The sequence below is a fragment of the Amborella trichopoda genome, chromosome 7 (assembly GCF_054954075.1).
Source record: "Amborella trichopoda isolate Santa Cruz 75 chromosome 7, AtrichopodaSantaCruz75HAP2 v2.0, whole genome shotgun sequence".
NCBI classification, from domain to species: Eukaryota; Viridiplantae; Streptophyta; class Magnoliopsida; order Amborellales; family Amborellaceae; genus Amborella; species Amborella trichopoda.
This window is the reverse complement of record NC_142342.1, coordinates 35,698,656-35,719,568: the sequence shown is the minus strand read 5'-3', so window position 1 is coordinate 35,719,568 and position 20,913 is coordinate 35,698,656. Positions and strand designations below refer to the sequence as shown.

Here is a 20,913-nt window from a genome sequence, read left to right as displayed (position 1 = left end):
GATTTTGTTCATTTCTAACGGTCCATTGTCTGGTATTGGTGAGGATTCTGTTTTTGGTTTCGTCATCAACAAAGAAGTCCCACTAGCCTCTTAACCAGCCAGTGAATCCATTTACTATGGCTTTGACAACCTCTTGATCTGAATTGCCTGCCATTTTGTTTGTTGATGCAAACATTGTCATATGTCTCATGACATCTAATATTTTTAATTCAGATAAACCATCTATGGTCCAGTTGACTATTGATCTTCCTGAATAGGAAACAGCTTATTGTATGACATCTTCTTCAAGTTGTACATCAACAGGTGTAGGCTACTTATAGTATGGTAAAGCTGTGATTGGTTTCCAAGTTTTACCATATGCTATTCTATTTAAATCAATAGGTGAAGTATCCATACAAGCAGATTCTTAGTTTTGTATAGTATCTTCTATAACTGGTTCCTCTTCTTGGAGCATCATTGTTTCATGTTCTAGTATTTTTGTTTTTCCTTTATCTGAAGATTATAAATATTTGCACATTGGATTAATACAAATAGCCATTAAACCTTTAACCCATCTAGGGTTAAACACTTCAGTGCTTGTATGCCTAAGATATACAAGACACAATAAGTTCTCAAATTCACTCCTAGGCATGGTGGAATCCAGCCTATGTAGTGGACCCATATATTTTAATTGCTTTCCAAATTTTTCTGTTTCATTAACAGACCCAAATATAATAGATATATTAATTATAAATTTGAAAACTCATGGATTTAATATGACACATGGTTCTCATAATTTAGCAATAGTATACAGAATTTATTATAAAGTAATGAATACTCTCTGTCCTAATATTATGCAAGTTGATAAGAAGGATCAAACTATATTATTCAGAACTAATATAGAAAAATCAAATACAATTATACCCAAAACCATTACTTGGTCCGATATTATTCTACCTCAATCATGGGCATTGCAAAATGCAAACCAGCCCAGAGAAGTACCTGTGAATAATATTCCAAACCAAATAATAGAACATCAGAATGGAAATATTGAAATAAAATTACAACAGCCTATAGTACAGGATGATATAGATCTTAATTATATCAAACAAGATTATCTTGCTCCAGAAAATCAGGGAATTAGGGAATGGTATCTTAAAACCTTCCAACCCAGGTTAATCGAATTATTCCATAAAAAATATAATAAATTCTTGAAAAAGAAAGAGAAACAAAACGAATTTTTATACGGTTACAAGAAATATGTACTCAACATAAAATAAACATTCCTCAATTTAATACTCCTCACACCATAGAAGAAAAAACATACATCAGTACGGATGGTACTACTACTGCTAGTATATACCCTCCTAAAAAAAGCATAATGCTAAAAGGAGTAATAACTCCTTTAAGCAAAGGAGAACCACCACAATCCTTATATGATATTATTGCAACACCATATAAGGTTCAACCAAAAGAAATAGGTTAAAACCAAGAATTAATGCCTCATATAGTGGAACAAAACAATTATACCAATTTATATATGCAATCTTTAAGAAAACAAGCGAAACGTATAAAAAGATTAGTTACTCCTCAAATTAAAGGAATAACTCCTTCTATTCTAAAGCAGTTTTGTTTAAACCTTCTCTAGAACTCAATAAAAATAAATTCCATATTGAAGAAAATAATAAAACACTAATGGACCAATTAATATCTAAATTAGCCCAATTAGATATCAAAGGAATCCTTTCTCCTAAACTTAGTATTCCTACACCAATACCCAGTATTCATGTACCTTTACTAACTATCCCAGAATCTTTAGATAGGGGAAAAACAAAAATACCAGAACATGAAGCAATGATGCTCCAAGAAGAGGAACCAGTTATAGAAGATACTATACAAATCAAGAATCTGATTTATGGATACTTCATCTATTGATTTAAATAGAATAGCATATGGTAAAATATGGAAACCAATCACAACTTTATTATACTATAAGAGGTCTACACCTGTTGATGTACAACTTGAAGAAGATGCCATACAACAAGCTGTTTCCTATTCAGGAAGATCAATAATCAACTGGACCATAGATGGTTTATCTGAATTAAAAATATTAGATGTCATGAGACATATGACAATGTTTGCATCAGCAAACCAAATGACAGGCAATCCAGATCAAGAGGTTGCCAAAGACATAGTAAATGGATTCACTAGCTAGTTAAGAGGCGAGTGGGATTTCTATGTTGATGACGAAACCAAAAACAGAATCCTCACCAATACAAAACAATGGACCACCAGAAATGAACAAAATCAAGAAATCATTTATACTGAAAGTGAAGTAGTAAACATATTAATATATACTATTACATTACATTTTGTAGGAAGTACAACCCTATTAGCAGCAAGATCTGAAGATCTGCTGTCTAACCTTCGCTGTCCTACATTATCCCATTATAAATGGTACAAGGATGTCTTTTTCTCAAGACTATTAATACGAGAAGATTGTCAATTAGACCATTGGAAAGAAAAATTTATTGCTGGTCTACTATACTTATTTGCAGAAAAAGTCAAAGAGAGACTAAGAAAGAAACATAATGGAGTTATAGTATACTCTGCATATACACTTGGAGAATTATCGGTAGAAATATGTGCTGAAGGATTAGCTTTATGTACTGATCTTAAACTCAAAAAACAACTTGATAAATAGCAAATTACCAAGCGTAAGGAACTTGGTGATTTTTGTGAGCAATTTGGTTATCATTTAAATAGAAAAAATAAACCTGAAAAATTATATAAGAAAAAGAAAAAATACAAAAAATAAAAATATAGATCCAATAAAGTACATAAAAAATATAAAAAGTCTAAACAAAAATTTATAAAGAAGTTTTCTCCAAATAATAAAAAGAAATTACCAGTATGTTATAAATGTGGAAAAGTTGGCCATTACAAATACCGATGCAAATTAAAAAAGAAAATAGAAGCATTACACCTAGATGAATCAATCAAATCAAAATTATATAATATAATCAATTATGATACCACGACCTCAGATTCTACTGAATCACATATAGGAAATAATCACGATGACGACTTATTATTGACAGAGTCATCTGATTCTTCAGATTCTTCTACTGATACAGAATCATCTTATCAAAGGGAAAAGAATCTTCATATGCTTACCAAAGAAGATAATTTAATCTTAGACCTCATCGAAAAAATTACAGATCCAGAAGAAAAAAGATCTGTGATCACCAAATTTATTACTTTAGCTAAAACAAAAGCAAAAACACTTTCTATTAGTAAAACACCTGATGAATATAATTTTGCCTTTATTATAAAAAGAGTTAGTGAACAACATATTGCTAAACAAAAAGAACCTTCTATTTAAAAACTTAATCATGAAATTAAAGAAGTTAAAAAAGAGGTTTATCAATTAAAAAAAAGAATTCAAACCCTAGAATTACAAAATTTATCTCATCAAAATTCAGATACAGATGAAATAGAATTCAATCATCTTGTCACAACCTATAGTCCTGATCCACCGGAAGATATACCAGAAACCTTAGAAGCAAAACCACTTCTGATCACAACTTTTTCTGTCAATCTGATAAATAAATTTATGATTCAAAAATGGTTTGTTCAAGTCACAATTATAGTAGCCGAAGATTATCGCTTTCAAACATCAACTTTAATAGACTCAGGTGCTAACCCTAATAGCATCAATGAAGGATTAGTACCAACAAAATATTTTGACAAAACAACTAAAATCCTAAATACTGCAGATGGCAGTAGACTCTTTATTAATTATAAGTTATCCAATGCTTCTGTTTGTAATAATCAACAATGTATCAACACACCATTTATCATGATCAAAGGACTAAGCCAAGCTGTTATTCTTCGAGTCTCATTTCTTACATTACTATATCCCTTATCAATAGATCAAACAGGAATATCTTATAATTATCAAAATGTACCAATACACTTTGATTTTATTCATAAACCAAAATTAAAAGAAATCAATAATGTCAAAAGTCAATTACAAAATAAAGAAAAATTTCTTTGTACTTTAAAACAAGAAATTAAATATAAATATGTGGAAGAACAAATACAGAATCCTTTTATCAGACAAAAGATTCTATCCATTCAAAAATAAATAGAAACCTCTATCTGTAGTGAGCATCCCAATGCTTTTTGGGAAAGGAAAAAACATAGTATTAGTCTACCATACGAACCTGGATTTGATCCTTACTAAAGCTAGACCAATACAAATGAATACTACTTTATTAGACATGTGTAGAAAAGAAATTACTAACCTTCGAACAAAAAAGTTAATAAGACCAAGCGCATCACCATGGAGTTGTGCAGCTTTCTATGTCAATAAAAATACAGAAAAGGAACGAGGAGTTCCAAGATTAGTCATTAATTATAAACCTCTAAATAAAGTGTTACAATGGATTAGATATCCTATTCCCAATAAAAAGGATTTACTAGAAAGAGTAGCCAATACTTGTATATTTTCCAAATTTGACATGAAATCAGGATATTGGCAAATACAAATTCAAGAAAAAGATAAATATAAAACAACATTTAATGTACCTTTTGGACAATACGAATAGAATGTAATGCCATTTGGCCTAGAAAATGCTCCATCAGAATTTCAGAAAATAATGAATGATGTATTCAATGCTTACTATCAATTCATGATAGTTTATATCGATGATGTCTTAATCTTTTCTGAATCCATAGATAAACATATTAAACATATTAATAATTTTATTCATGCAGTCCAGAATGCTGGATTAGTTGTATCTGCAAGAAAGATTACTTTATTCAAAACAAATATTAAGTTTCTAGGACACAATATCCATCATGGCACTATTATTCCTATAGATCGATCCATACAATTTGCTGATAAATTTTCTGATTAAATACTAGATAAAAAAAAACTTCAAAGGTTCTTAGGATGCTTAAATTATGTTAGTGATTTTTATCCCAATCTTGCTATAGATGCTAAGCCTTTACATAATAGATTAAAAAAGAATCCTCCACCTTGGACGGATATTCATACCAAAGCAATCCAACTAATTAAACAAAAAGTCAAAACCCTTGTTTGCCTTTCTCTTCCTCATCCTACTGCTTTCAAAATAATTGAATGTGACGCCTCAGAATTGGGATTAGGGGGTATCCTCAAACAACGCATCGATGGTCATTAACAACTACTCAACTATACCTCTAAAGCTTGGAATCCAACTCAACAAAATTATTCTATGGTCAAAAAGGAATTACTTGCAATAGTCCATTGTGTTACCAAATTTCAAAATGATATTCTTAATCAACAGTTTCTTATTCGAACTGATTGCAAAGCCGCTAAAGATATTGTACAAAAAGATGTTCAAAACCTTGTTGCCAAACTAATATTTGCTAGATGGCAGGCTATACTTTCTGCCTTTGATTTCACTATTGAACACCTTCCCGGGTCTTCTATTTCCCTTCCTGATTTTTTAACCCGTGAATTTTTGCAGGGGGCAACAATGACGTCAACGACGATATACCACTATCACTTGCACTTCAGCTCTTTGCTGCTAATAATAATAATACTCTGTCCAATCCACCAACTCCCATGGGCACCCGTAGCAATTCCTCTCGCAATGAGAAACGCCCTTTGACAGTAATACCCTTTGAAGGTGAGAACCCGCCATTGGCAACTTTTTCACCTTCCATTTCTCCAGTTCACCAAATTACTTATGTAGACACTAATACATCCACTCCCGCCTATACTCCAGCTCAATCAAAACCAAACCAAAGGTCTAATATTCCTCACTCTGCATATATTGAATGAGCATATCTTATGGATATTACAATAGATGACCACCATACTAGTATGGACCCTATCAAACTTGCTCCATTATACCTTATAAACCATTTAAATCCAACCAATGGAGTCAAAACTCGTGAGTATTATGAAGCCATTCTTATGAAAACAGGATCCATCTTTGTTGTCCATTACGACCAGCAAAATACCAGAGTAATTGTATATTCAAATATACAGATCAAGAAATTGTTTTCTTATGATGAGTGGGGTTGCAATCCTGCTCAAGGCAAAAAATTACATAATCCTGATTTTTCATACAAATATTACAAGTATGTCGAGTACATAGAAGCATGGCATAAAATGTTTTATTACCAAAATCCAAACAACACTTATAGTTGGTATATTCAGTTTCGTCTACCTATTTTCGAAAGATTCCCCAACTGATATAAAAATTGGTTTTTAGTTTGGGGATCAATTACTGTAATTTTATCTTCTGCTTTCTAAAAAGTGCAGGAACAATTCGTTATATTCAATAATAGTGATGATAATATAGACAATCACCTATACTTTGTTGCATTATACCAACTCCCATGGATTATAAAATGGGAATATTCCATCTCTGTCAATAATACAGCCGACCATACTTATATCCCACGCCTGGAAAAAACCACCTCAGTAAAATGGTGGGACATCTTCAATATGGATCCCATAACCATAGTTCCCAAACGCATAGCTTCAAAAAAACCTATATATAACCCCAGTCCAAGTGGACATAATACAACCAATACTTCTTTTGACTTCCCCACATATTTAAGAAATATGCTCCAAACAAACCATCATGCTTCCAAAGAAACCTTGGAACAACAAATGAAGGAAATCTTTGCAGAAGCAAGAAGAAAGCAGGTCTCATCAGATGAGACCGTACAGTCATCACCAACTCACAACAATAGATACTTTCCCCTGAACGAAACAGACCTTGAAGAAGAAGATGATCCAAACGAATTCAGTCAAAGACCATGACTCATTGCTGCCACTCACTCATATTACTGTGTAAAGATACTCTGTTCCGACATACGACAAACCACGATTGTGCCAAGATGCTCTCCACCAATAAACGACAAACCAAGGCTGTGACAAAAAGCTCTCCACCGACATAAAAAGACAAAAGAAGACTATTCAAGGATAGCATCACTGTAGCACCGACATAAAAGACAAAGTTGCATGCTATTCACGGATGCCTTTTTGTCCATATGTGCCGACAAAGACAAAAGGCTTTTTCACCTTTTCTTTTCCATTTTGTTTTCTTTCGCCGATAGCATCTACTTTCTGTCACATCCTTTTTTCTTTATACGTCTTGTCATCCTTCCTTAGAAATTGTTGATTAAGAAATTGTTGATTGAGAACTGACTGCAAAGCAGCCAAGGACATTCTGCAAAAAGATGTTCAAAATTTAATTCTAAACAAATATTTGCTCGCTGGCAGGCTATCCTGTCCGCCTTCGATTTTCAAATAGAACACCTTCCCGGGACTTCCAATTCTCTTCCTGATTTTCTCACCCGTGAATTTTAGCAGGGGGCAACACTGACGCCAACGACGAAGAATCACCACTGTCCTTGGCCCTACAGCTTTTCGAAGCCAATAAAAATAATAATATTACATTTTCAGCTTCACCTAACTCTATGGGTTCTCGTGGCAATTCTCGCAACGATAAACGCCCAATGAATATAATACCATTCGAATGTGACTTTCCGCCTTTGGCAACCCTTTCACCTTCAAATTCTCCTATACATCAGATAACCTACCCCGAAGCTCATACCTCAAATCCTATATGTACTCCAGCCCAATCAAAATCCACTTCAAGACCTACTATGCCCAAGTCCTCATATATTGAAAGAGCCTATTTGATGGACATCACTATTGATGAACATCATATCAATACAGACCCCATTAAACTTGCACCTTTATATTTGATCAACCATCTAAACCCAACCAATGGGGTTAAAACCCGAGAATATTATGAGGCTATCCTTATGGAAACAGGGTCCATCTCTGTTGTCCATTATTACCAGCAGAACACTCGAGTAATTGTTTACTCAAAAATCCAAATAAAGAAACTACTTTCTTATGATGAGTGGGGTAACAATCCCGCTCAAGGCAAGAAATTACACAACCCATATTTCTCATACAAATATTACAAATATGCCGAGTATATTGAAACCTGGCATAAATTCTTTTACTACCAAAATCCAAACAATACTCATAGCTGGTACATCTAGTTCCGGTTACCTGTTTTTGAAAGATTCCCCACATGGTTTAAAAACTGGTTTTTAGTATGGGGATCAACATCTTCAATTTTACTTCCTGCTTTCAAAACAGTGCAGAAACAATTCGTACAATACAACAATATTGATAATACTATTGACACTCACCTTTACTTTATGGCATTATACTAAATCTCATGGATCATGAAATGGGAATATACTATCTCTGTCAATAATACGGCTGACCATACTTATATTCCTAGATTGGGCAAAACCATCTCAGTCAAATGGTGGGACATATTTAACATGGATCCCACAACCATCACTCCTAAAAGAATACCCCAGAAAACACCTATACATCAACCAAGCCCAAATACAGCCAATACCTCTTTTGATTTCCCTACATATTTGAGAAACATGCTCCAATCCAATCCCAATGCTTCAAAAGAAATGTTAGAGCAACAAATGAAAGAAATATTTGCTGAGGCAGGACGAAAACCAGTGTCCTCAGAAGAAACTGTCCAGTCCTCCCCACTACACACCAATAGATACTTACAACTCAGTGAAGCAGATTCAGAAGAGGAAACCGATCCGGAAGAAGAAGATCCAGATGAATGTAGTCAAAGGTCATAAGCTTCACAATAGACAAAGCCCCACCAACAAAGCTCCAGAAAAGACAAAGCTCCACCGACAGAAAAAACAAAAAAGACTATTCCATGATGCTGTTCACTGTGCCCACTTCTATAAACGACAAGAAAGGCACTGTACATAAAGTGATCACTGTACATAAAGTGATCGCTGTAGCCACTTCCCCGACAACCGTCACTATGCAAGATGCTGCTACTGTAGCCACTGCATAAGAAACAAGAAAATTTACTGTACAAAGATGCTTTTTAAAGCATCCTTTTCTTTTATTTTTTGTCCTCTTTTATTTTTTGTTTGATTCTCTCCCTTTTAGTCTTGTCACCTTTCCCTCCTTTGCTTCGTTTCAAAGTAACCTCGCCTATATAAGGAGGCTCTCTCTTCTCTAATCGGCAGGTCGCTCAGTTCTCTCTTCTTTAAATCCCGAGGTTGCTACTCGACACCCTAGCTTAATCCCCATCAGAGATCTCAACTCTCTGAGTTCTGAACCTCTCTTCTAAGCACCACTTCCTCTGCTCCGCCTCTTCACTTCATTCATCTCTTCCTCTTCTCTATTACCTTTCTCTCTCTGGAGATACTGCATCATCCTCGTCATCAAGCTATCTTGACCTCATAGCTTCATAGCTTCATATCTATTCACCTACCAGGTTCTCTCTCCTCTTTTATTTTATATCAGCATGTGTGATTGCAATATAAATTCTCTGCCTTCCTCTTGCCCTCAACACTGGAAACTCTTTTCCAGTTATTGCATATGCACACAGTAAGTGTATTGATTTCAAGTTAAATTTCTCCTGTAATCTTTTTTCAATTCAACCTGTAATCCTGTAAACTGTTTGAAATAGTATGATTTATCTGTCTGTAAGACTTTACTATTGTCTAATACAATCTCAGTTTGCATAAATGATTGTTAACAAATATTATACAGTTCAAAATATTATTTAGTGTAAAAATAGGAGATTTCAACCACACACAGTGGTTAGTCATTGATATATCAGTAATACCTTTTATTTGCATAATTCTATTATGTCTCAATTTTTACAAAATTTTACAAGAAATAGTCAAATATAATAGCATGATATTCACATACTTACTCTAAACAATACCATAAGATTTTACTGTAGATCTTGGCGCGTTGTGGTATCAGAGCCAAACAGTAAAATTGTTAGAGTTAAACGTTACAAGATTACTGTAGAAACCCACTTAAATTTACATCTAAGAAACTTGGTTCGAGAGTTAAGGCAAGAGACGAAAGGACAAGTCTATGCAAAGTACCAGCCAAGGCCAGGAAGAGCCGCTTAGGGGAACACGCTGGACCCTTGATCGTCCAGATTGTCATTATCCGCAACCTACAGATGGCAAATTTAATTAGGAATCTTAAAAGTAATCATGCAACTACATCTCAAACACTAGGAGTTAAAAATAAGGAACATATTATTATCAATGATATTGAGGATCACATTCAAAATTGGAATATACCCAAAATACCAATAACATATATTTATCAAAAAGGATCATTCAAATTCAAACAAAGTTATGCTATAAAGACAGTAGAAGAAAGTTTGTCTGTAACTCAAAATCAATAAGACTTTCAACTACTATCAAGAAAAATTATTGAAAAACATAAAGAAAATAGTTATAAATATTTACATATTGGGCTTATTCAAATAGCCATTAAACCTTTAACCTGACTAGGGTTAAACACTTCTGTGCTTGTATGCCTAAGAGATACAAGACACAATAACTTCACAGATTCACTCCTAGGAATGGTTGAATCCAGCCTATGTAGTGGACCCACATATTTTAACTGTTTTTCAAATTTTTCGGTTTCTTTAACAGATCCAAATATCTTAGATATCCTATCAATAAATTTGAAAACTCATGGATTTAATATGACTCATGGTTCTCAAAATTTAGCAATAGTATACAAAATATATTATAAAGTAATGAATACTCTTTGTCCTAATATTATGCGAATGGATAAAAAAGACCAGACCATATTATTTCAAACAAATATGGAAAAATCACATACAATTATATGTAAAACAATTAATTGGTCAGATATTATTCTACCTCAGTCTTGGGCACTACAACATGCAAACCAACCCCAAGAAGTACCTAGAAATAATATTCCAAACCAAATAATTGAACATTCAGATGGAAATATTGAAATAAAATTTCAACAATCTAAAATCAAAGATGACATAGATATTAACAGGAAAAGAAATAAAAAAACATTCACACCTGCTAGAAAATCCTGTCATACTCCTGATGTTATCATACTTCCTCCTCCTCCTTCTTCCCAACCAACACCATCTTCTGACTTCCATTTACAAGGAGTAAGAAGAACAGTCAATCATATAATTCTTCCTACATACACTCCTGAACCAAGTATAGAAGAATTCCAAATACTTACATTACAAGTAGAAGATGATATAGAAGAAGAAATAGATATTCATAATACATATACAGATGAATATATAGCAGCTTATTTAGCCGCTAAAATAGAAAGAAAAAGGAAAAAAATTAATATTAACTATCTCAGACAAGATTATCTTTCTGAAGAAAACAAACAAATTCGAAATTGGTATCTTCAAACATTCCAGCCAAGATTAATAGAACTAATGGATGCAAAATACAATAAATTTCTCAAAAAAGGAAGAGAAACAAAATGATTTTTTATCTGGTTAAAAGAAATATGTATTCACTATAATATTAATATTCCCTCATTTGATACTATCCAAACTCTAGAAGAAAAAACCTATATCAGTACTGATGGTACAACCACTGCTAGTACATATCCTCCTGAAAAAAGTATAATACTAAAAGGAGTAACTCTATCAACCAAAGGAGAACCACCTCAATCATTATATGATATAATTGCAACACCATATAAAGTTTTACCCAAGGAATTAGGAAAAAAACAAGAATTGATTCCTCATATTGTAGAACAAAATAATTATACAAATTTATATATGCAGTCTTTAGGAAGACAAGCAGAAAGAATAGAAAGACTAGTTTCAAAGAAAGTAACACCTTCCCTTCCTAAAGCAGTCTTGTTTAAACCACCTCTAGAATTGAATAAGAATAAATTTCATATTGGAGAAAATAATAAAACCCTAATGGACCAGTTAATAGCTAAATTATCCCAATTAGATATAAAAGGCATTTCTTCACCCAAAATTAGTATTCCTACACCAATTATACCTAGCCCACTATCTGAATCTTCAGATAAAGGAAAAACCAAAATACCAGAGCATGAAACAATGATGCTCCAAGAAGAACCTATCATAGAAGATACTTTACAAAACCAAGAAAATGCTTTCATGGACACAACACCTATTGATCTGAATAGAATAGCTTATGGAAAAAATTGGAAACCTATTACAGCCTTACCATATCATAAAAAACCCACACCTGTTGACATTCAACTTGAAGAAGGTGCTATATAACAAGTTGTGTCATATTCAGGGAGATTAATAGTCAATTGGAAAATAGATGGTTTATCAGAATTAAAAATACTAGATGTCATGAGACATATGACAATGTTTGCTTCTGCAAACAAAATGGCAGGCAACCCAAATCAAGAAGTTGCCAAGGCAATAGTTAACGGGTTCACTGGCTGGTTAAGGGGCTGGTGGGATTTTTATGTAGATGATAAAACTAAAAACAGAATCCTTACCAATACAAGACAGTGGACAGCCAGAAATGAACAAAATCAAGAAATAATTTATACTGAAAGTGATGTCGTTAACACCTTAATATTTACCATTACACTCCATTTCGTAGGAAGCACAACATTATTAGCAGCCAGATCAGAAGATCTGCTCTCCAATCTTCGCTGTCTTACCTTATCTCATTATAAATAATACAAAGATGTATTTTTCTCACGATTATTAATACGAGAAGACTGTCAATTAGACCACTGGAAAGAAAAATTCATAGCCGGACTACCATATTTATTTGCTGAAAAAGTCAAAGATAGACTAAGAAAGAAACATAATGGAATCATAGTCTATTCAACTTATACACTAGGAGAACTCTCAGCAAAAATATGTGCTGAAGGCCTAGCCTTATGTACAGATATGAAACTCAAAAAACAATTGGATAAACAACAAATTACCAAGAGAAAAGAACTTGGTAACTTTTGTGAACAATTTGGATATTATCTTGATAGAAAAAATATGCCTGAAAAATTATATATATAAAAAAAAAAATATAAGAAAGACAAGTATAAATCCAAAACCAATAAAGTACATAAACAATACAAAAAATCTAAAAGAAAATTCATAAATAAATTCTCTCCAAATACAAAGAATAAAAAGAAACTTTCAGTATGTTATAAATGTGGAAAGGTTGGTCATTATAAACATCAATGTAAATTAAAAAAGAAAATAGAATCATTACATTTAGATGATACAATTAAATCAAAATTATATAATATAATTAATTATGATTCTACATCTTCCAATTCCACTGAATCACATATAGAAAATATTCAGGATGATGATCTTTTATGGGCTGAATCATCTGATTCTTCAAATTCTTCATCAAATACAGAATCATCCAATTCAATGAAAGATAATAGTTGTAGTTATCCTATACCTACACATAATCTTCATACACTCACCCAGGAAGATAATTTAATATTAGATATTATTGACAAAATTACAGATCCAGAAGAAAAAAGATATGTACTCATAAAATTTATTACATTAACAAAAACAAAAGCAATAACACCGCCAATAAGTAAATCACCTGATGAATACAATTTTGCTTCAATTATGAAAAGAGTCAGTGAACAACATACTTCTCAACAAAAAGAACCTTCAATTTCAGACTTAAAGCAAGAAATAAAGAAATAAAAAAAGAAGTATATCAATTAAAAAATAGAGTTAAAACTTTAGAATTACAACAATTATCTCAACCAGAAACTGATACAGATGAAATAGAATTTGATCAACTTATGCGATATGAGCCAAATCCACCAGAAGATATACCAGAAACTTCAGAAGCTAAACCTCATCTAGTAACCATTCCTTCTGTTAATTTAATAGATAAAATTATGATTCAAAAATGGTTTGTTCAAATCAAAATAGTTGTAGCAAAAGATTATAGTTTCGAAACCGCAACGTTAATAGATTCAGGGGCTGACCTTAATTGCATCAATGAAGGCCTAGTACTTTCCAAATATTTTGATAAAACAACTCAAATATTAAATACAGCAGATGGCAATAGACTATTTATCAATTATAAATTATCTAATGCTTATGTCTGTAACAATCATCAATGTCTTAATACACCATTTATTATGGTCAAAAGACTAAGCCAAGCAGTTATACTTGGAGTCCCATTTCTTACACTTCTATATCCTTTATCAATAGATCAAACAGGAATATCTTCAAACTATCAAAATGTACCAATACATTTTGACTTTATTCATAAACCAAAGTTAAAGGAGATTAATAATGTTAAAGATCAATTACAGAATAAAGAAAGATTTCTTTGTACTCTAAAACAAGAGCTTAAATATAAGCATATAGAAGAACAAATACAAAATCCTTTGATCCAACAAAAGATTCAATCAATACAACAACAAATAGAAACTTCTATATGCAGTGAGCATCCCAATGCTTTTTGGGAAAGGAAAAAACATAGTATTTCTTTACCGTATGAACAAGGATTTGATGAAAAACAAATACCTACAAAAACTAGACCAATACAAATGAATACTACCTTACTAGAAATGTGTCGTAAAGAAATCAGTGATCTCCAATCAAAGAACTTAATACGACCAAACTCCTCACCTTGGAGCTGTACAGCTTTTTATGTAAATAAAAATGCTGAAAAAGAAAGAGGGGTTCCTAGATTAGTTATAAATTATAAACCTCTTAATAAAGTCTTAAGATGGAATCGCTATCCTATCCCAAATAAAAAAGATTTATTAGAAAGAGTCGCAAATGCTTGTATCTTTTCTAAATTCGATATGAAGTCTGGATATTGGCAGATACAAATACAAGAACAAGATAAATACAAAACAGTATTTAATGTACCATTTGGTCAGTATGAATGGAATGTAATGCCATTCGGTTTAAAAAATGCGCCATCAGAGATTCAAAAAATAATGAATGATGTTTTTAATGCTTATTACCAATTCATGATAGTATATATTGATGATGTTTTAATTTTCTCTGAATCTATAGATCAACATATCAAACATATTACTACTTTTCTTCATGCAATCCAGAATGTTGGATTAGTAGTGTCCGCTAAAAAGATTACCTTATTTAAAACCAATATTCGATTTTTAGGACATGATAAATCATGGCACTATTATTCCAATAGATAGATCTATACAATTTGCTGATAAATTTCCTGATCAAATACTTGACAAAAAAGAACTCCAACGATTCTTAGGATGTTTAAATTATGTTAGTGATTTTTATCCTAATTTGGCTATTGATGCTAAACCTTTACATGATAGACTCAAAAAGAATCCTCCACCATGGACAACTATCCATACCCATGCAGTCCAAATAATCAAACAAAAGGGAAAAACCCTTGTTTGCCTTTCCCTTCCTCATCCTACTGCTTTCAAAATTATAGAATGCGATGCTTCGGATATAGGCTTGGGTGGTATTCTCAAGCAACGTATTGATACCCAAGAACAATTACTCAGGTATACTTCTAAAGCCTAGAATCCAACCTAGAAAAACTATTCCATGGTTAAAAAAAAATTATTAGCCATTGTTCATTGTGTTACCAAATTCCAAAATGATATTCACATACTTACTCTAAACAATACCATAAGATTTTACTGTAGATCTTGGCGCGTTGTAGTATATATATATATATATATATATATATATATATATATATATATATATATATATATATATATATATATATATATATATATATGGGTGTGGTTTGTGCAGAGCCTAGGCTCTAAACAATCAAATTAGAGCCTACCTTCAAATAGTATTGAGAAATGAGGTTTCATTATTAGAAATATTTGTGACAGCCTTAAAATATATTTTCATGTTTATTTATAAAATTTAAAGCTTCAAAAATAGTGTAGATCGATAGATTTATGAAAACTTGAAAATTGATGATCCAAAATTGTGTTACAAAATACACTATTTCCAAAACTTGAAATCCATTTTCTCATGTCCATGCATCTTGATATCGAGATGATCAATTTAAAGATATTTGAGCATCAAAACAACCTCTTCTAGTGAAAATTTTGAGGTAGGCTCAAATTTGATTGTTTAGAGCCTTGGCTCTATATGAACTTTTCCATATATATATATATATATATATATATATATAGGGTTTTTATGAGTCAGCTGACTCATATGTACATATGTGACCCCTCACTAAAATTCATTTTAGATGTGTTTTTTTTTAATTTATTTTTATAGATTCATCATCTGGGCCAAGAATATCATAAATATGAAAAGAAAAAGAAACTTTTACAATTAAAAACATAATTTTAGTTTGCTTATGCACCTCCATATTTATTTATGGACAGTACTCTTTTTAGATAACTTCCATCTTTAGGATGGACGTTTGTAAGTCAGAGGTGACTCATGAAACAATTTTCCATTTTTGTTTCATGCTATTAATTTGGTTGCTTAAAATGGGGAGCACGAGTACTGTACACTAATTATAAACGTGGGAATCCATGTTTGGAGATTAAAGGAAAGATATCTTCCTAACTTCACATTATTCTCCTATATTCTCAAATCAAGCAACCCACAAAAGTATCCCCACTCATCATACTTCATGAGTCATTCAAATTCTTGTCATATCTCTCTCTACTTTTTTGAAAAAAAACAAAAAAGTAGGGAGAGATGGCAAAAAAATTTATCATGATGATATTCTCTTGTATTAGCTCAACTAAGTGTTTAATTTCTGATAGTTTACATTGACATTGACAGAAGAGCACATATACTATGTTTCCGCCCAAGCATATATTATATCTCCACTCTCTTAGTCAAAAGACCTACTTGACGACAGAGAGGAGAGTGAAAGGACTCTATTTCCATGGCTTCTTTACCAGAGGGAAAGCTTATAGGAAAGTTTTAGAAGAGAAATAAGAACCTAGGAGAGGGAGGACACGCTTATCCAAGCAAAAATAATTAAATGCCAAAAAATACTTGAGTCTAACTCTTTTTTTTTTTTTGATGGGGGTTTTGAGTTTGCAGTGAGATTTTTTTTGGATGAAGAGGTAATTTCTATGATGTTATCCAAACTGTCACTACGTACTATTTTAATCTTTTTTTCTTCACATCCAATAAATTTTGAAACTTAGGTGCATCCAATCCGTACATAGATGATTATTTTCAAAGAATTTTTTTTTTTTTGAATTTTGAGTTTTTTTATGCTTAGAATTTGCCCTTCAAAAGTGAAGATCTCTGGTTAATCTCAAGACAAGTTCAATTCAGATTTTTTTTTTTTTTTTGGGACTGAAGTTAATCTATAGATTGTAGAAGTTACATCCCAAAACTTTGAAGTATACCCTTATTAAAAAAAAATTTGATCCACGTACAAAACAAGAGTATATAAGTATCCAAAATTTTTTAATACAATGATAATTTATTGTATACCGTGAGCACCCTAATATAACCCATTTGAAAAAAGAAAATACTTCACTTCTTCGCATCATAACTTACATGAGAAGGATTTAAGGTACTTTTTATGTTAGGATTGTCAACAAAGAGACAATTTATCTTTTGTACATAGAAGTCACAATCATTCATGTCCCTTAAATTTCAAAATGAGTGATTGTGAGAGTGTTATTGAATAAATACAAAGTTCCAAAAGAAATTTTTCAGACTTCATGACTTACCCCAAGCCATCCAATTGACATCTAATAAGTAAGAATGATTGGGACCTCCATGTATAAAAGATAAATAGTCTCTTTGTAGACTTTCCCTTTTATATTTTGTTACAAAATCTTTGGAAGTGCAGAGTCAATAACTGCATCAACTTATAATGCAAACACACTTCTAGAAAACCGTGTTTGTGGTATTTGTATGATCCAAAATTTTAGGCACACACTCTCTACATCTCAATAATCAATCTAAAGAAAAAAAAAACCAATTCACACCTTATATAAGGTCAAAATGAATCCCCTCCAGCAATGAATCTAAACCGTCTATTTGATGAATTTCAAGATCTAGGCTTTATGAATTTAAAATTATTTTTTTTACTTTTTTTAATATTGTTAATATAATGATAATAAAGTTATCTAAAAAATTTGGACAGAAAAAAGATCATTCTAAGGTCTAGAACTAAGTATCTCACCAAAATAGACAGCCTATGTTAATTGGGCTAAAAAAAATGCTTTTTAGGTTACTTTTTCAAAGTTTTCTTTTTTGTGATTGTTCATTAGAATGAAAGGAGTGTATATTTTAAAATTTGGATCAAACAAATGGCCCTAATATGATTTTTGAAGATCATTGCATTATATTCCTATACAACCGTTGCATGAAATCACTCTCCTAACTTGTAAAGTGCAACCATTACTCGAAGATGATCAAATCACCTTGTCACTTTTCACATACAACTTTTATACATGATTATTGACTAAATTAGTATAAATATTTTAATCAAATATATACAATAAGACTATTTATTTTTTATACAAGTTAGATCGTATATATATATATATATATATATATATATATATATATATATATATATATATATATATATATATATATATATATATATATATATATATATATATATATATATATGTGGGTTGCATCATATATCTCATAAAAACTACCACCCATATAAGATTGCCTACAATCCCACAAAAATAGGAAAGTTCTAATAACATTGAGTTAGATAATGAAACAAAAAGTATTTGAAAATGGCTTCACGTATCTATCATTCTCCCACTTGAAAACATTTTTTCATTCTGAATAGTCCGCACCAAGAAATTATTGCCCACCAGTTACTAATCATCAAGTAACCATAAGTCCCAAGGAAGTCTTGCATTAAGTGAATTTCCCTTTCCCTATGAGCTTAGTCAACATATCCGTTCGATTGTTATCAGTATGAATTTTTTGCAATAAAATTTTGTCATCTTTTACCACATCATAAATAAAGTGATATTGAACATCAATATGTTTAGTCATGTCATGGAAGGCTAGATTCCTTGCTAAAAACAAGGTACTCTGATTATTATAATGAAACGGTATACCTTCTTGTATAACTAAGAATTCATCAAGTAACCTGTTTAGCCAAATTGCTTCTTTAGATACATGAGTAATTAACATATACTCAGCCTCTGTAGAAGACAAAGCTACCCTAGATTGCAATAGTGATAACCAACTGATTGCACCACCTCCCAAAGAAAAAAATACTTTGTAGTAGACATTCTTTTATCCAAGTCACCTGCAAAATCTACATCAACATAACCAATGACTTTCAAATCCATTCCACTGTAACAAATACTAACATTATAAGTTCCCTTCAAATAGTGAAGGATCCACTTCACAGCAATCAAGTGATCATGGCCAGGAGTCATTTATCTGCACACAACTTCCACTGCTTCTGCTAAGGCTAGTGCTAACCATAGCAAACATGAGGCTCCCTATAACAAATACCAATATTGTAAGTTCCCTTCAAATACCGTAGGATCCACTTCATAATTGATCATGGCCAGATTTGCCATATATTTGCTCACAACTCCCACTATTTATGCTATGTCAACTTTGGTGCTAACCATAACAACTATGACGCTCCCTACGGCTGATGAATATGATATTCAAGATATCTATGTCTTCTCTACTTCGATGCTAAAACATTATTTCAAAGACAACTGTAATATTTTGTTTTTATTTTTTTATTTTTTTGCTTATTTAATTTTTATTTTCTTATGTGGGGCAAGGCATATGTGGTCATCATATAATCCCATCAATTTAGACCACTTTGTAGCCCAATATATGTCATCAGTAGAAACCATATCAAAGAACTAAGTGGGCCATCCCAAGGAGAAAACAAGCTCTGCCATCAGTAAGTGCATATTGTAGCAAAAGTCAAGAGAATATAAACCCTTAAGAGTAATGGTGATGAAGCCCTTAAAGGTCTGACTAAGTTCTAGGGCATTTGATAGAACAAAACAGCAGAACAATATTCATATAGCAGACCCAAATAGTTGGGATAAAGCTTGGATGATGATAAATATGAAGCCCCTAAGGATATAACAAGACAAGGGAAAGTTTACTATGTCGTCCAATGGGGTTATCATATCTAAGTAATCAATTCTAATGAAAAGGAATACATGGCCATTAGATTAGGACATAAGTGAATCAAATGATGGGGCCCACCCCTTCTTCAGGACTATCTTCTTGTGGACAATGATAACCAAATTTCCATAGCCTTTAGGATCATAGATCTCAATAACCCACAATAGACTACATGCATGTGGGGCATTAATGCTTTAGAGTTTGTACTCGGGTTAAATCTTTGCCAGGGTCTTGAGGTCAAGTTAAAACAGCTCAGCCAAGTCGGACAGCCCAATTCAACGAGTCTTATAAAAAACGAATAAGAATCATAAACACAAGTTAGACTCACCCTATCACTAGAGTTATACATCTGCAGGCACCCTAACAGGTCTGAGTGACCCAGGTGAGTCCATGCCCATGTCGATACTCTTTTGAGCATTGGGGAGTACTGTACTTGCATACAGTATTAACCCTCAGTAGGTGCCTAGATTTTGATTATTTTTCTCACCAAAGCTCAAAGTAAGCACGCCACTTAAAGAAGTATTTCCAACAATTTGAGAGGGTTTGAGGGTTGGGGCTCGGGGCTTGCTCATGCTTAATTTATCTGAGCATAGCAAGCGCATCTAATGAAGATTACCTTTAGGGTTTAAGGGTTGGGGCTTGGGGCTTGCTCATGCCTATTGATCCGAGCATAGCATGCACATCTAATGAAGATTATCTTTATGTTGAATAGTGGAATACAATAAGTTCCAACATCTAATAAAGATTATCTTTATGTTGAATTGTGGAATTCAATAAGTTCCAATATCTAATGAACATTATCTTTATGTTGAATTGTGGAATTCAACAAGTTCCAAATTCCAAATCATTTGTTTCTACATAGGATTTTCAAGGAAACAATTGGAGTCTCTTTCATCATCGTCAGAGCCTTATCCCAACTATTTAGAGTTATCTATACGAATCTTGTTCTGTCATTCTA

General features: G+C 32.2%; 1 protein-coding gene across 31 annotated transcripts in view; it reads right to left on the bottom strand.

Annotated features, from left to right (window-relative positions):
* Positions 1 to 20,913, bottom strand: part of LOC105420883 (E3 ubiquitin-protein ligase RDUF2-like) — a 56,456-nt gene that overhangs the window by 12,232 nt on the left and 23,311 nt on the right. For 15 of the 31 annotated variants that reach the window (XR_016059189.1, XR_016059190.1, XM_088871841.1 and 12 more), the window contains 3 exons: positions 10,933 to 11,011; positions 9,964 to 10,037; positions 4,290 to 4,345 (listed from right to left, as the gene is read on the bottom strand). The gene's annotated coding sequence lies outside the window, so the exon portion shown is untranslated. Of the gene's footprint in view, positions 1 to 4,289; positions 4,346 to 9,963; positions 10,038 to 10,761; positions 10,807 to 10,932; positions 11,012 to 20,913 lie in introns of all 31 variants that reach the window. The other 16 variants (XR_016059194.1, XR_016059185.1, XR_016059188.1 and 13 more) reach the window with 5 other exon arrangements.